This window comes from Protobothrops mucrosquamatus, unplaced genomic scaffold (genome assembly GCF_001527695.2).
Source record: "Protobothrops mucrosquamatus isolate PMUCROS unplaced genomic scaffold, P.Mucros_1.0 scaffold_201, whole genome shotgun sequence".
In the NCBI taxonomy this organism is placed as follows: Eukaryota; Metazoa; Chordata; class Lepidosauria; order Squamata; family Viperidae; genus Protobothrops; species Protobothrops mucrosquamatus.
Window position 1 is genome coordinate 809099 of NW_015386277.1, and position 18634 is coordinate 827732.

Consider the following 18634-nt stretch of genomic DNA (forward strand, 5'->3'; position numbering starts at 1 on the left):
GAAGAGAGGCAAAAAAAGGTTAATTGTTAATTCAGGCATCTTTTCTATTTTATCAGGCAAAAGTAATCTTCGACTTATAACAGTTGTTTAGCAACAATTCAAAGATACAACAGCACTGAAAAAAGTGACTTATGACCATTTTTCACCTTACAACCATTGCAGCATCCCCATGGCCATGTCATCAAAATTCGGATGCTTGGCAACTGGTTCCTACTTACGACTGTGCAAGTGTCCCAGAATCATGTGATCAGCTTTTGCGACCTTCTGATAAGCAAAGTCAATGGGGAAGCCAGATTCACTTAACAACCACGTTATTACTTTAATAACTGCAATCATTCACTTAACAACTGTGGCAAAAAAATTGAAAAATGGGGCAAAACTTACTTAACAAATGTCTCGGTTAGCAACATAAATTTTGGGCTCTATTGTGGTTGTAAGTTGAGGACTACCTCTACCAGTTTTTTTTCCCATGTATATGACTCTTTTTAACCCACTGCTGATCTTACAATATGACTCAGGATGCATAACGAAGATACCTTATATTCAAGGCACATATTCCAGTCCCATACCCACAAGGGCTTGAAGACAGGATTATATATATAAACCTGTCTTGCTGTCAGCAGCAGCCATAAAAAAAACCCAGACAATTAAATACAGCCTAAGAGGTAATTAAAACTACTTACAATATATGGGGGAAATTTGTCAGCATGAAGATAATAGACTCAAGGAGCACTGTTTATCTGAGAATAAAAAAGGATGTGCCTTGCATGGTCTGCCCCTAAAGGATGCCTCCTCAGTGGTTAATGAAATCAAACGCTGGGCTCACTTCAAAGTCTGTTAGCAGAGAGCACTGCAATGAGCCAATTGTCCAATTAGGGGCAGCTCCTGATGGCAAATCTAACCCTGGTCCGGACATTGTCCAGAAAGGAAATGTTCTAGCTCTCTCATTCTCTCCTCAGTTTTGTTGCACCACATGTGTGCAGTGTTTCAAGTGTGTTGACAAACTCTGCCATGGCTGATCCCAGCTAGCCAAATCTATTGTTGCAAGCCAGCTTGAAAAGACTTGAAAGAAAATCTGCAGAGCAAGTGGTTTAGTTCGTTCTCAAGCACAGCTAGATTTTGGCTGACTTGAATAGATTCATCTTATTTCGTTTTGGCAAACAAGGTGCATATTCATTTGACTTCAGATGTTCTAATTTTGTACCTCTTCCTTAACTTTGCATTTAATCAAGTTTTCCACTGGGCAATTGATACAGTCCCAAAATAGTGTAACATTTTAAAAAGTCATGCATAGTTCTAATGATGAACTATTTCTAATGGTCAAATTAGATATAGCAGCAGTAAACATTGTGTTAGAACCAGCTTTACTCCTAATCTCTACAAATGCCTCTAGTGAAGTTGTTGATGAATGAAAAAGCGTATCAGAATGTAAATATTATAGACATGCAGTATTTAGGTTTCATTCATCCTAAGTTATTCTTGGATTGTTTTTGTTCTTTGGTTTTTGCCTTTTGTTCTTCTCTCTCTCTCCCTTTGTACCCACCCATCTGATTTTTAGAGTTGGAAGAGCTTATGGTGATTTAATATATTATGTGACCCCATTTGTTGTGAGTTAATCAAGTGTATTAAGCCATATGTGAACTGAGCCAGTGAGTAACTTCAGGGCTATGTGATTGCTTGATCCTGTCTTTCTCCTTCAATATATCACTGAGTTAAAAATAAAAGCCTTTGTCATCTAATAGTTGCCACCAATATCTCAGGAAAGAATATATATATATATACTTCAGTTAATATTTTCCATATTCCATCTATATTTTCCAAATATTCCATGCTATTATCATATAACTTATGCAGGAGAACTGACAAGTGATAATTCCTTTTGAGAAAACAAAGATGCAAAATCTGATTTTGCAGGATTTTTTCTTATTCTTCTCAAGTCTCCAATAGTTGATTAAAATAAGTAGGCTTTATTATTTTAACATGATTTTGCTGTTCCCTCTCCATGAGTGCAAATTCTTTGAAATGAAAAATTCTTATAATATCAGTCATTAAGTTCCAGATAATTTATTACCAAAATGCTTCAGGAAGCATTTCGGGTTTTCTGATTAACTCTAATTTATAAAAGGCAGATAAAGGTCTTTACTAAGGCAGCCAAACTGACATTCATATCATAATGGGGGACAGATTTCCACATAATTGCTTATCTGAATGGTAAATTTACTGTTGTTTTTATATTTGTTCCTATTTAAATTTAGAATTTAAACTTCATGTGCTCCTTTGTTCTCCATTTTTAAAAAATTTATCCTGCTTTGGAATTTCTTTTAATGAAAAGTAATATATTTTCAAACAATTATATAAATTACATCTATTCAGGCCTTTTTTGTATGAGTTCTATTTTTTAAAAGACTGTTTACAAACTGTGTAAGAAAAAGTGCACACAATCAGCATTTGCCTTACAGAAAGAAGCTTCAAATCCAAAGCATGAAGTGTGTTTTTATAGTTGTGATGTTCATGCTGCTTAGCTTGTATTTATAAAAACACGCTCAACTTATGCTTTTGTTTGCTATAGGGATTTTAAAACATTTCATTTTTTAATGTTTATTTTCATTTCATTTAGAAGGGCGGTAGGTATTACAACCTCCAACTATTTATGTAATTGTAAAATGAAAAATAAGGATGCAAGAGATTGTTTTGAGTTCTTATTCTCAGTGTTGAAATACGCATAATGTTTTATAGAACACAGCATTCAAAACACTCTCACATACCCCATTTCTTTCTTTCCTATTAAAATGGGCAGTGGTGTATAAGCTGAAAGACTACTTGTATGGGCAGATTTTAAGGTCCAGACCGACCACAAGCCGTTGGTGTATCTCCTCACAACAACCAAGTTCGACAACATAGGGCATTGGTGATTACCTGTCCTGTCTGGATTCCATTTCAACATAACCATTGATTTGAAAGAGGGATAAAAAGAGGCCATTTATGTTAAGACTGAGCAGCCCTCTCTTAACAGAGGGGGAGGGATAAGACACCACCTATCTCCTGCCTACAATGCAGTTCTTTCATCAGTTCCAAGAAGATTCCAACCCCGTTTGCACTCTGATGCAAGTGACCCCGAGGGCACAGATAAAGCCCCAAGTGGCCTCAAGCGCTCTCAGGCAGAATGCTAAGACCACATGATTACAATAAATATGATTCCTCCAATCTGCCTCCCCATTCTGTCAGAACTATTCCGTCCATAGCCCCCACCATCCTGTCAGAACCGATGAAGCTTCTTCAATGAAAAGCAAAACTACTTCTTCCTCAAGGAAAAAAACAGTCCAGTTGCCTTTTGAAAAAGTACCTCTGAGGCAACGATGACCTAGATGACTCCACAGACATATCTACACAAAGAAACAAGTTAAGAAAATAGACAATACATAGAAACATTTTGTAATATTGTTCTAATTGTTGCTTTAGGTAAACTCTTGGACTGAGATAGTTATATAAATGCAGCAATTTCCAGTGTAGATGAAAAATTCAGCAAAATTACATTTAAATCCATGAAAGCTGGGCTTAGAACAGCCCCAAAAGTTCTATCACAAACACAAATAGTTTAAATTAACTAAGGTCCTATCAATATGTTCTTATGTATTTTCTCCTTGAAGGATTATCGTGAGCTGTAATTCAATAAATAAATGCATCCATTGTCTTTTAATCCCTTGAGATATTAAGACATTGAGATGGGGTGAAAATAGTTATGAAAATTGGATTCTTTTACTCACACTTTCTTCAGTTGTTATATTAGAAAGATCCTGCTTAGTCTTTACAGATGAAAAACCAATTTTGAGCCAAATAGCATAATTCCCCATGAAAGGAAAGAAAGTTTAAGGAACAGAGATTGTATAACTGTGAGAAGATCTGTGTTGTTTTCATAAGAAAAGAATCATGGGAAAATAACTGCAATGCCTAGTTTAAAGGACTAGCCTTTACAGCAACAGGACCAACAGGCACTGTCGTTTGTTGTTTGTCTTTCCAGCCATTCCTCTTCAGTTGAATGTATCAACAGGACTTTAGAGGTTTTTTTTAAAAAAAAGTTCATAATTGTATCCCAAGGATATTCAGATAAACCCTCAGGAACATGCACTTTAATTCAAAAATCATTAATACCATTATAGTTATAGGGCATGAACTTCACCCCAGTTTGATTCAGCCTTGGTATCACTAAACACCTGTTTGTAAGAGATAACCAGGCTGAGCCTGAGGGAGGGGTCAAATGCATCATCAGTCATGAGTTCCTCCATGCCCACAAGAGATCTAAGTCCAGCCCACCTTGAATTCCTTCTACTCTTATCTCTTGCTAATTTCCCTTGGCCATTAATAGTTCAGATTCTTGTATAGAGCCCAGGCTTATAATAAAACTTTATATCCATTTGTCTGGATCTCCTGGCGCTTGGCACTTTTCCTCATAGCTCATGTTAACCCACACTAAACTGCATTTTTTTTATTCACATCTTAACTTTTCAAGTTAGAATGATGAGGTGTAAAACTTATTCCACCAATAACATAACTGCTACCACCCATCTGATTGATTTAACAGCTATTGCTGCTTTGAGTGAATAATATCTCTTATTTCTTTCCTGGCAGAGTTTGGCATAAATGCCCTTTTAAATTTCTCCATACAATTTGAGCAGACAAATTGAGTGGAAGCTTTCTCTGAAATTCTTTAGAGGAAAAAGATTTTCCCCCCCCAACAGTTTCTCAAGGACAGAACTCCTGCTTAGAAGTGACAGCAGCAATACTGCTGAAATCTTCTATACGACTTATAGATGCATGACCAGCCAAGAATATGGCAGGCCACTGAAAGCAGGACCATGGAAGTCATGCACAATCCTTGGTCACATAATTAAATAAATGTAAGAACCATCAATGCCATATTCTCTAAGACTCTCTCCCCCATCTCAACTCAAATTATCTTGCAAATGAAAAGAATTAATTCTCACATAAGTTCCCTGGAGCTTTAGAGCAGGTATCTTTCCAAACCCATAAGCACAATACTGTAGAGATAACAAATTCTTTTTTATTCTTCATAGTTTTATCCTTTTTATTCTTTGTAGTTTGTATTAGTTTATGTTTGTATTACTGTATATTTTAAACAAAAGTATTGTATAAAAAAGACCAAGGCCATCATCACAATCTGTACCTTCTTGACAAATATGTTCTAAATTGCCCACTGCCAATATACATTCTCAAAACGGTGTGACTCAGCACATCACAGTTTGACTAGGAATGTGCAGTGTTTTGGATCCAAAGTTGAAAATGTGCTTGAGAGTGGGTGTGGGCTGTCATGCCACACCTGCCATCTTTCAAGAAGCTGAATGTTCCTTGGCATCACAGGATAGCCATGCAATTCCAGGAAAATACATATTTCAGCTGAGGAGGCATCAACAAGGAGTGACTTGATTGATTACAGCATGTATGGGCATATATCTGAAGACATATTAAAAGCCTTCTTAATTCAGACATATATTTTTTGCAATTCCACAGCCACTATGTGAATCCAAGAAAAAAATAAAGCTTCTTTAAGGGTATGCTAACAGGTGAGTGCCCATCCCCACTCTTTGGTTTTATATAAAAAGTGGTACAGTTCTCTGATTAGGATTATTCTAGCTATCCTGAAACATGAATATGTTGATAAGTGCTTAGGGGGTGGAAAGGCAAATCCAAGTAAGTGCAGCTGTGGCCAGCTGGTTGCAAAAAGAAATCCTGCATGGAGATTGGAAAGAGGGAATTCTTATTTTTCATGGTAGAAGGCTTCTTATAGTACTAGAACTTATTCAGGGCATTCAAGCAACCCATTCACATGTCAATAGACCCACATCTTTCTTCCCAACATTATGCAGAATTTTCCCATTAATGTGCTCTTCCTTGTTCTTCTGTCATAATGTTTCCTTTTTGTGGTGGGAAAAAAAACAGCCACAAGCTAGTATCTGGAGACAGAATGGGACAACTCGCTGCAGCCAACTCATCCCAGTTAACTCACTCTGGCCATCTTGCCCCAGCTGACTCACTCTCAGTGACTTGCCATAGGACAACTTGCCACAGCCAACTTGCTATCCTGCATGAGATATCCTGCATTGAATGGTCCTATGGCAAGTTGGCTGGAGTGAGTTGACTGCAGTGAATTGTCCTAGAGTAGACCCATCTGGACAAGTGACTGAAAAGATTAGGAAATTGTGGCAATGCATGATGCGACTCTAGTTGCAGGAGGCAACTATAATGGGGAAATGCCCTTCCTAGACTGGAGAAAACCCAGCAACTCTGTCTTTGTGATGCTTCCTCTGCAGTCCAATTCTTGTCTATAGTATAGGCTCAGCTTTCAAAGTCCAACTGATAACTCCAGAAGGTGACAAGGAGGTGTTCAGAAAACGACAAACACCTCTATAGAAAATGCTTAACCTGGGAATTAATGAAGAATTCTGATGCCAGAGCAACCCATCGGTAGCCCTAAATTTACCTACAATTTGTTTTAATGCCCAATTTGCCACTTCTTCCATTTCCTAGGTTTGCATTCCTTCATTTTCTAGCAAAGGCAATTCTAATTACTATTGTGATCTCTCTGTTCTTTGTCATTTATAAGCATAATCCAAACTAAAGCTTCACAGTATGTTAAGTCACAGTTTATCACCATAATGTGACAGCAATTATTGCCATTTAAGCCAGGCTATCATTAATGGTTTGTGGCAGGTAAAAATTCCAGAGGAACCATAAGCAGAAAAACATCTTTCTTTATTCAAGAGAGCTGAAATACTCTCTTCTATCCTTTCTCTAAGAAATGAAAATGGCAAATTCAATAGAATTATTTTGCAGTTGTGGATAACAAACTCCAATATTTGTGATAGATAAATATTACTGACAAATTGAATGCCATTAAATAGTATAGGCTTGGAGTAGATGTGGCAATGTCAGTCTTATCATGTTTATCAAGATGTCATTTTTATTTTAGGGTGGCAGCAGAGCATTGTGGACAGATATATCCAAAAAAACTGAATAAGATTTAGAGGGATGTTTGCATTTGGTGCTTGACAGCAAGAACCCTTTTTGGCTTAAAAAATGTCAAAATACGTGTTACCTGACCAGCAGCAATCCTGTGGCAGCTTTCTCTCAAAAACTAAATATGCCAAATTTGTTTATGCAGAAATAAGTTTGATGGTCTTCGGTCAAGCCAGTTTTCCTTTTTTCCTTCATACTTGATTATGCAGCTGCAGTAAGAGCAGACAATGAATTTATAAAAGTCAATCACTAATGCAGGGTGAAAATCTGCTCCCAATTTCTTTTTAAACATATTTTTTATTAAGAATGTTGATTCCTATAGTTGAAAACTAATACAAACTAAAGTTAGAAAAAGAGAATGTAGTAAACAAAGACAATAAATATATTAAAAAGTGACTTCCAATCTTCATCACAAGTATAAATATAGTATATTTAGTAACTGTCCACTCCCTATTAGATTATAAATAGATATCTCTTGGTCCTATATCAGGATGAAGAGATATTTATAGATAAGAGATATTGCATATTTATATCTATTATCAGGCCCAAGAAACTTGACATAAGAGTTACTTCTGAGTGATTTCTTTATTATTGCTTGCCTATAGACAGACATCTTGCCAGACTAAAGCACTTATCTGCATAACTATTAAATTATACCCTACGAAGTATCTGTGGAAGAGAATAGCTATTGCTCAGGACTGAACTGTGAGGTCCTTGATATTCTTTGAGCTTGGTTGTTGTTCTTCAAACAAGGTAACATCATCAGTATATTCTAATGGCTTCACCCTATCAACGTTGATGGGAGTGGTCTTGGTGTTCCTTGATTAGGCTGTTTTTTTACTGTTAACTTATTTGTCTGAGTTGGTAGTTCCTTGATTGGGGTATTGTTTACTTCCTGATTGTTGGTCCAGAGATAAGCTCTGCTCATCTGGGTATTGATTGCTGGTGAGGAAGTGTTTTTGTCTTTTTGTTTCCTTTTGGGTTTTTTGATTGTCTCTTTTGAATGCTATGTAGATATTGTTTATCTCTATTTGAAAGATGGTTTCTCTGATTCTCTTTTTCTTCACAGCAGTTGTTGTCTTCACTAGTTCACTCACACACACACACACACACACACATGCACACACACACACACACACACATGACTCACACTGGAAGCCATAGGATCTGATTTCTCTTCTATTCTTCATAATCACATCTCACAGATTTCTTCAAGGCTTTAACAAGTCTCTTTTGTAGATCCAGTAAGAAAACATTTTCCAGGTCATTCTCTTGATTTATTATTTGTATTTCCCTTTTCATTTTTAAAACCTCACCCATTTCTTTGGTATATCCAGTAAACATCCTTCTTCAGAGCATTCTCTTGGCCTGTTAGTGTTGTGGCCTGTCAGCCGCTGGAGGACTCCGTGGCTGACTCAGTGGAGGAAGCACAGGAGTGGGCATCGAACCCAGTGTCAGGGCCATCTGAAAGCTCTGATGGGCACGAAGGAATGGAGCCGTCGCCAGCCCCCAGATGAAAAGGCTGAGACCTCCATGCCTTGAGGCAAGTGATCCAGGAGAGGAGGATCACATGGGGCCAGTAATTGATGCGCAGGCACAGCGGAGGCTGAGAAGAGGAGAACAGCGAGAGGCTATGGGCCAGTCTTTGGGGTGGGAGAGTCACCGCTACTAACAGACCCCACCCACAGCTGTGGATAAAAGGCAGGGGCAGAGACAAATAGGTGTGGCAGACAACTATTCGTCTCCCTGCCGGTCAACCACTTCTATTTGGAGTTCCTGACTCTGGTTTGTAAACTTGCCGGAGTTTTCCTCAGATCCTGTGGCGCTGGAAGTCGGAGCGCCTTCTGAGTGTATGCATGTTGGAAAATAGCCAGCTTGTCTGAAGGACTCTTGCTGCAAGCATGGTGAGAGACTAAAATTAACTCTGGGTTTTGGGAGACTCCTGTAGGGGAAAAGGGAGCGAACCCCATTGTTTGGAGGCAACTAAAGACTTTAACAGTCGGCTGGGTGAAGCTGCTGGCATTCCTGAATAAAAGGAACCTTGGAAATTTGTTGTGTTTGGGGAGTTGGGTCAGAACAATCATTTGTAGTTTCACTTTTGATATTTTGTCTTGTCAGATAAAATTTGTTCCACATCATTCCTTCATTAACATCTTTTGGACATAGTCTATCCATAGAGGCAGATACTATTACTGATAGTGTTGATATTGTAATTACTAATTCTGACTCTATTCTTCAAAGACCTCGCTTAATATTTCAGATATTATATTGTTTGTGTCATTTTGTAAGTCCCACTATTAACTGACATCAAGAACAGGATTAGACCCCTTTAGAAATGTTTCCCACAAGAATCTATTTACTTTTATGTTTTTTAGTTAATTCTAAAATCTTATAGTAAAAGTCATTATTCAAAATTTATCTGGACTCTTAATCTGTTTACAATTTTCTTAGAACTAAATTTCTATCCTGCAGTTTGCTTGTGAGGAGCAATGGTCCAGGACATGTGTGGGTTATCTCCCATCTTCTTCCTATCCAGACAGGTTCCTTAGTCTTTGCTGACGTTGTTGGTTTACCATATCTCCCTCAGAAGTAAAAAGCTGGTTCTAATATCTCAGGTATATTTTTGGTCTGCAAAATACCTCAGAAAACTTGGCAATTTTGTTCTTTGTGTTTTTTCTAAGTGGTTTTCTAACACAGCAAAATTGTCCTTAAATAAGACTCACTCTGCACAGGATGTGGGAACTTATAACAGTTCTGTTGGCAGATCACATATTGTCTATACATATCAGGTTGCTCATCTATCTTAAACCAATACTAGCAAGCACTCTACATTTCTCCCACCAACTTGCAACAGAAATAATGTGAATATATGGGAGAAGAGAATATTCAAAAGATTGGAAGATGAACATTTTTCAATCCTTTTTTCACTTCAGCTCCATAACAACTGTTTCTGTCTGCCAAGAGGGTTAGTAAGATTTCCTGCAGTGTGTAAGAGAAGTAGTAACTGTACTAACTAATACTTCCTTTGTTAATAAGATTTCTTGCAAACATGTCCATAAATGTAGCCAGCTGGAGAATCTGTTAGCAGAATCTTAAAGAAAATAAACATGGTAATTCTGTAATACATATATGGTGAAATTATAATTGCATTTAAGATACATGTAATGTGATTAGCTGCGTTTTAGACATTTAAATATAAATCTCTAAAAGCAAGTTAAACCAAAATGCCATAGAACAGCGGTCTCCAACCTTTCCAGTTTGGCGGCCCGGCCTGGCATGGGGGGACATGTGAGTGGCAGGCACACGCAGTTCCATTTGTATGAGCAGCGTTCATGCACGCCCTCCACTTGCACAAATGGAGCTTCACGTGCATAAACAGGAATCTTGTCTTTCTTGGAGCCCAGAAGGCAGTGATCAGAGGAAGGGAAATATGCCCAACAATATCCTAACATAGCTAATAGGAGTTGAACAGATCCCAGCTTCTGACCAATACCAAAATAGACTTTTCAATTCTTTTCATATGGTTATCCATCTTACAGCTTTCTTTTTTCTGTAGTATAATTAGGTGGTTGTAGAAGAGGAATCATTGTCTTGGAGCTGAGGATCAGAATTGCAACCTAACCTATTCTAATATATCCTAATTGTTCACAGAAGGACAAGAAAGATGATTCAGAGGACTACAGCAAAGCCTATAAATAGACATTGAAAGAGATGGAAAGGCTGAGAGATGATGGCACTCTTCTGATACCTGAGAGGATAACATACAGAAGAAGGATAAGACTCTTTTTCTCTCATTCTCAGGGTATCAAACACATTTAGGGTTTATTTTGAAAAAGATCATGAATTTAAACTACAAGAAGGAAGATTCTAATAGAATATTAGGGGGGGAACCCACCCTAGCAGACACATTCGACAGTGAAACCAGTTACCTAGAAAGGAAGTGGTTTCACTTGAGATGATCAAGCAAAGGCTACCTTCATTTGACAGCAGTAGGGAGTAGCACCATCTATCTACTTACCTTCTCTCCATTCATGCTGTAAAGACTCTTCTAATGACCCAAGCTTCAAAATAAACCATGATGTTGTTTGTTTCTTCTCTTTAGCCTGATGTGTGAACCCATTCAAGGAAGCAAATCATTACGTTCATATGTGCTGCTGCTCGGAATCAAAGAAAGAAAACACTTTATTGTTTAGCATAAGGTGTAAATCAGGTGTTACCCAATTATATAAAAAAGTAAGTCAGCATGTGGTAGATTAAGTAGAATTCAGAGTTCATTTCTGAGCATAGTGATTGTGTTTATAGGATTCTGTAAAGGTGTTAGTTAGAACGTCACCTTTTTTCTTAACTCTTGAAATCAGCACTATTAACATTTCATTTTGGATCAACTTTTGTAACCATTCCAGAAAGTGATGAATTCCATTTTACAAGATGATGCAATGCCAGAAACTTGAAAAGAGGCCAATATTGCATTGTTACCAAAGAAGAACAAGATTTAATTTAATTTAATTATAGATTAATTTCTTTATTGAACAATGATTGAACTGCTATACATTTTGGCAGGTAGACTAAAAGAGTGTTTACAATAGTTTATTCATGAAGATCAATGTGGATTTTTACCTAAATGACAAAAGATAATGTGAGGACTACACAGAATGTGATAGAATGTCTATCAAGCTGTGCAAACTTCTTAGATGCCGAGAAAGCTTTTGACAATTTGAACTGGATATTTCTGTTTGAAGTTTTGGAAGATATGGACATTGCTGAGAATTGATTTCAAGAAATTGAGTTGATATATACATCCCAAAATGATCAGATTGTTGTTTATTTGGTTCTTGAAGTTATATTAGACAAGACAAGAACATAGTGGGCTTAAAAATTAAAAATAGGAGCTTTTAAGTTGAGAGCTTTTGCTGATGATTTGGTTTTGATTTTACAAAACTGTCTGGAAAGGATTGAGTTTTTGATGAAAAATTGAAAGATTTTGGCACACTAGCAGGTTTTAAGATTAATAAACAAAATAAATATATATTTGCTTTGAATTAAATAATGTAGTTCTCACTGTAGTGTCAGAATATTTTTTTTAAATTAGAACTTACTTAGTAACATTCTAGAGATATAACAAAACAAATGAAAAGTCTCTAGGCATGTACAGAGTTCATTTTTATCATAATGTAGTCAAAATCTATTTCACATCTAAATAAAGGGCAGAATTAAAAATAACATGATAAACATTAATTTCATTATAAACTAAATTTTAATTATTAAAATTCAAGAAAATTATGTTTGCCAGTTATGTCCTGGACTATAAATTATAACATTCTTACATGATATTTGAAGTTCAAAGACAGTATAGAGTGTTAGGGTGACTTAAATATTGCCAAAAATAAGAATACAAACATACTTCCATTTTTTTCAGATATGTTTAGAAACATTATATTCTAACCCAGGGTCCATTTATCTTGTTGGCAAGGAAACAAGCTTCTATTGTACTACCAAGCTGATTCATGTACTTATACACACAAGTTCTCCATGCTGAGTACAGACAAAAAATGTTTCCTTTCTGTTGTCATGAATAAATGTTCCTTATATTTTAATCTGGAAGAATATAACCTTAGCATTTGTGCCAATACACAAACGTATTTTTTTAAAAGTTATGCAAAAGTTAATCTTGTAATAAATGAAATTACAAGGCCAACATGTAGGTGTTCTCTTTAAGTGCATTAAGTACCTATGCCTTTCTGCAGGCTGAATGACATATGTAGGTGTTTTCTGTAGGTGTTCTTTCCAAAAACACTGAAATCTATCATTTTTACATAAAAATAAGAGTTCATTCTTTTTACACATGTAAAATTTAAATTATTGCTGCTTGCAAGATAACAACCTTAATAGACATTCTTTTTTAAAAATACGGATGGTATTTTAGCAACCCACATGCTATTTTAACAGTGCAGAAAAACTGGCAGACATATAATTCTTAAGCCCTGCAGAGTGGTTCTTTTTATTTATTTATTTATTCTTCCATTTGTATGGCCACCCAATTCAAAAGTACTCTGGGCAGCTTACAACACATTTAAAAATGAAAATAAAAACATAGACTCACCTCCCCACCCCCACCCACCCACACACACACAAGAAAATCCCCAGTAGCAGCTGAAGACAAGAATTCATGCCTACAAAACATCCATTAAGACATATCTCAGAGTGGAACTCATTCAATACCTTGATCCAATGCCCACTGGAACAGGCAGGTATTCAATACACTTTAACAAGCAAATAAGGTTGAGATTCTCTGAATTTCCTGGAGTGGAGAGATGTAAGCTCTTCTATAGGGCAGGTGTTATAACAGAGAAGACATGTTTCTTGAATCCTATCAGATAGCATTTTCTCAGAGAAGAGACCAGGAGTCTGTCAGCTCTATCAAACTCAGTAGAGTAGATAGAATTATTTGGGAGACAGGCAGTTTCACAAATAAACAGCCCCATGTCATGATAATCAGCAACCTGAACTGCATGAAGTAGCAATGTAACATAGGTGTACCAAGGCATACTCATAATTGCCACATTCTACCAAAGGCAATTGCCAAGTGCATAACAGTAATCCAACTGGGAGGTGACCAAAGACCAAGACTGATCAACTCCTGATCTGGGACAGGGTTCAGTTGACACAGAAGATGAATTTGTACAAATGCAGTCATGGGCATTGCTTCCACCTGCTCCTCAAATGAGAGTTGAGAGTCCAGAAATAAAGATTTATAACGCATCCAGAACTAAAGATGGATGGTCTGCAGTAATGGGTGCTCTAAAATCCACAGATTCTTACTAGTCCTACTAGAGTTGAGCATTATTTTTGATGAGAATATAATTTCTTGAACATTATCTGTGCAACTGCTCATTCTTATCTTCTATCCCTATGAGAACAATGCAGTTCCCCACATAGCAGAAGAAGCGTATTACAAAAATGTGGAAACCAGTTAATTTAAATGAGTTTATTCTAGCACAATGACACTATGCAAGGATCTAAACTAGTGTTTGCCAACTCTGTGAAATCATGAAGAGCTTACAGGCAGGGAATCCTGAGGGTGAAGCTCCAAACTCTTCTGGCAGTAAGATCAAATTGTAAAGGGCTGGGCTAGAGATCCTCTTGTTTGTGCTCAAAATCTAAATCAAGATTCCCTTGATGTGGTTGATCAGTTGTTCCTCAGGCAGCTGAATGTAATATAAGGCCAGATGGTGAATTCCATAGGGAGGTTACTGCTGTAAATACATTCCAAAGAAACAAAATCTTGTACAATCACAAAAGAAGTTATTCTTTTCTAGAGCTGCCTAGAGTTTCTAGTGAGTTATGAGAGAAGAAGAGCTCTATAACAGCTTGTTAGGAATTTATTCAGAATCAGATGTGTGATTCCAGCCATGCATGACATGAAAATAGTAAACTGCTTTTCTTAATCCTATAATCAAAAGGAAAAATGTAGCTTTTCATAGTGATCTGCCAATTCTCCCTCATGGGGAGGAAGATAGATGTTTGCAAAATAGGAATAGTTAATTAATCAGTAAGTAATCCCACCTTCCTGTGTTTTTTCCCTTCTGAAAAACATATCTGATGGTGGGACAGAAGCAACAGCAAACTATTTCACCTTGTCCCTTCCATCCTTTCTCTGGAGTTCTGTCTTTCAACCTCTTTGGTTTTGTTTCTAGCATCTAAGAGGTTACATGAGCACAGAACATTAGAATGGCATAAGCCATTTGTTTGGGGCAACTAAACCTGCCGAGACACATTTTCCCTGGGGAATTTTTCAGAGAGGAGGAAAGACTTTGCTGGAGCCACTCCCTACTGCTGAGCCGAGCAGTAAATACCAGCATGCAGAAAATGAAGCTAAAGAAGTATATTTTTAATGGCATAAAATATAGCTGTTGTTGTTGGTTTATTTTTGTGCAAGTGTATTTATGTTTAAAAGTTATTTTTGAGCAGGATTCCTGCATAGCATAATATTGAAACTGGTACCTTGTTTGACTAGTTCTGTACTATGCTATTTGTCCAATGAAGATTTACTTGTTCTTCAGTGTACAGTATTAAATGAACCTAGGAAGATCTCTGCTTTTAATCCTATCCCTCATCCTTTCATCTTCTTTTCGTCTTTGTAGATTTCTTTCCCATTCTTAAAAAAAAAAAGCCTGACTTCAAGTCTAAAAAACCCATTAGCTTTTCTTTATTTCTTTTCCTAAACCTCTGTCCCTCCCTATTTTCTATTCTCCACCTTTCTTCCAGACTGTTCGATATGCACAGTAGACAGAAAAAGTAACATTTTGACCTAATCAACAAATAACCAATTTTTATAGATGTTTTCCGCCATGCTAAAAAAGAACTGTGAAAATTAAACCTGATTCAGTTCATGATCCAAAAGAGACAAAATTCAGTTCAATTCAGGATTCAAAGCCAAATCAATTCAAACCAAGCTAGCTTGCATGGGGCAGCATTAAAATGAAACAGTTCAAATATTTCTGTTGGAAGGGAATGGAAATAGTTGACACTCCAGGGTTTCATCACAATGATTTTTCAAAATACCTATTCTATCCCATTTTTTAAGAGAGAGAAAATGTGGTTGAGGAAAGCACACCATCTTCAATTTATCCAGGAAATAACATAAATCTTCTTAATTAAACAATAGTACAGGTAGTCCTCAACGTACAGCCACAATTGAGTCCAAAATTTGCATTGCTAAGCAAAGCAGTTGCTAAGTGAGTTTTGCCTCATTTTATGACCTTTTTGCCCCAATAGTTAAGTAGATCACTGCAGGGCTTAAGTGAATCATGACATTGTTAAGTGAATCTGGCTTCCCTCATTGACTTTGCTTGTCAGAAGCCAGCTGAGAAGGTTAATGGTGATCACATGACCTTGGGACACTGCTACTGTCACAAATACATGCCAGTTGTCAAGCGCCCGAATTTTGATCACACAGCCAGGGGTTGTCAGTGTGAAAAGTGTGAAAAACGGTCATAAGTCACTTTTTTCAGTGCCATTATAACAGAATGGCCACTAAATGAATGTTTGTAAATCAAGGACTATCTTACTCTAAATTTCACAGAGAATAAAAGCTAAAAACGTACTTTTCTACATTGGGTATAGGAAAGTAACTGCCCTATTGCATGTCACTCTGAAGAATGTTCATTTAATTAGAACTGTGGTATTTCTTGGCTGTTTCTTATCAGTGGATTATGTGGATACCAGGAAAAGTTTGTTCTTCCTATTTACTCTTAAGCCTCAATAATATGAAACCTCCTAATAAAGGAGTTCCTCATTATTGATGGTGGTGAGGTATGGTGCCAAACTGGTCATAATGCATTGGCAAAGCTATCTAATTTAGGTATGGCTTTGTTGCATCAGGATTGTGGCTTACTGATTATCTTCTGCATTATAGTGCATCTTCTAATATGTGGCAATGAGTAATTAAATCTTCTGGAAAGATGGGAAGTAATAAACAAACAAACAAATAAATAAATAAATATTGAAGATAACTTGAAATCAAGTTTTCTCTATTGGTTAATATATTTTTCCTCTTCTCATCCTTCAAAGGATAAAATCATCAAAATGACATTAATTTTCTGTAAGGACCACACTTGGTACAGTTTGTCCCCAATAGATGAAAGGGTAATTAAAGTCTATCATTGAGTTTACTTCATGCATCTTTGAAACATCTGTAATATCTTACCTTTGGGTACTTATGCAATAAGCACCAATAACATTTTTTACTTGTTCTTTCATTTATTTAATTGGGATATTTTCTGCAGTATCATTAAACCTTCACTGAAGAGGCAAAATAATTCTTTTAACTTTGTGCAACAGTTCTTATCCTTTTATTGTATCCCTTCATTGTGAATAAATCATAGGTTTTAATTATTATAGGTCAGTCATAGGAGTCATCACATCATCCTGTTATAATTATTAAATTATATTTCTCTTCCTGCATTTTCAAATTAATTTCATTTATTTCCCATAACCGAAACATTAGTTTGTAGACAATGGCCATAAACTGTATGATCTAATTTTCATTCTGGTATCTGGTGCAGGGAGAAACAGCAGGCAGAAAATGGTGACACAAATATTACAGCTCTGCTTTTCTATGTGCATCATGATTTCATACTCAAATGGATAATTATGTGGAAGCGCCTGGGGGTTACCCATATACAATAGCACTCACACTCTTTTACACTGGATAAGTCTTTATATGAGGCCCTTACTTTAAGTTTTTCATATCAGGATTTGTTTTACAGTTATTTTCATTCCACAGGATTCAGTTCAAAGTCTTCCTGATTGAGCTTGTCATTCCATTACCAGTCAACTATCATCCAATTTACTCAAATTGTTGTCCCAGAAACCAAATCTCTATTTACAATGTTATCTTCATAGCCAAGTGTTCACTTATAATTTCTCTTTCCGAGTTTTTTTTTCAGTGAAAGTAGATGGTATTGCTTCAGTCTCCAGCATTTTAAGCTTTCTTTTTGGATATTCAGAGTCAATTATGAAATTATTCTAACAGTATTGCAGTGTCATTTCTCCCTCCCCCCCCATACATTGCTATTCCCAAAACATTATAAGGTAGAAATAACTGTCATTGGACCTGTATCTTTTACAAACTGAAGTGAATGGTACATGTGTTTTCTTGCTTTTTAGAGTTCTACTAACCTTATTCTTGTTCCATAGGGTCTCACTTTCTTCCATTGGAGAATCAGAGCCTCTTTTTCCCTTCAGAGCCTGACTGAATTCCACTTGATTACAAAATATTCTAGGTTTCTCATTTCTAATTATCACTCTTATCTCCCGGACTTAATCCTTTGTTCAACTAATTTACCATGGACATCTTTCCTTTGCTCTTCATTCTCCTTTGCAAGTTGTACTCTGGCCTCTTGCTGTTCCAAGTTTTGTGTGGGGGGGGTAGCTCTTTCTTCAAAAATAATTACAAGTGTGCACCTACTGCAAATATGTGCCAGGTTATATTTAGATGAAAATAATAACATGACATAAAAATTGCAGGTCACATAATGAATGGAGAAACCTATTTTCATTTTTTAATATCCGAAATAGAACATCTAGATTCAGTCACAGTTTTGTTACATATAGTATCAACCTTGTAAACTCTCAAATTTCCTCTCTCTGCTATGTATTCAAAATGGAGTGATTAATATATATGTGTATATGTGTGTGTGTGTGTATGTATGTATGTATGCAGTGCTTTTTTTGTAAAAAAAAAAAAAAAAAAGGTGCCGAAACTCACACACATCATACAACCCACCTTGCCTATCCTACAAGGTTTCATCCAAAAAAGATGCCGGAACTCCGTTCTGGGCGTTCTATGACAAAAAAGCCCTGTATATATGTATGTATGTATGTATGTATATATGTATGTATGCCAATCAGAGCACAGCAAACCCCCCATCCAATCAGAGCACAGCCAGGCTCCTTAACCAATCAGAACACACCTCCACCCAATCAGAACACAGCCAAGCTCCCACCCAATCAGCTCCAACCCCACTGGCAGTTAAAAGGAAGAAACAGCTGCGATCACACACCACTCTTAGAAGCACGAAGCTGAAGACACCAGCCTGAA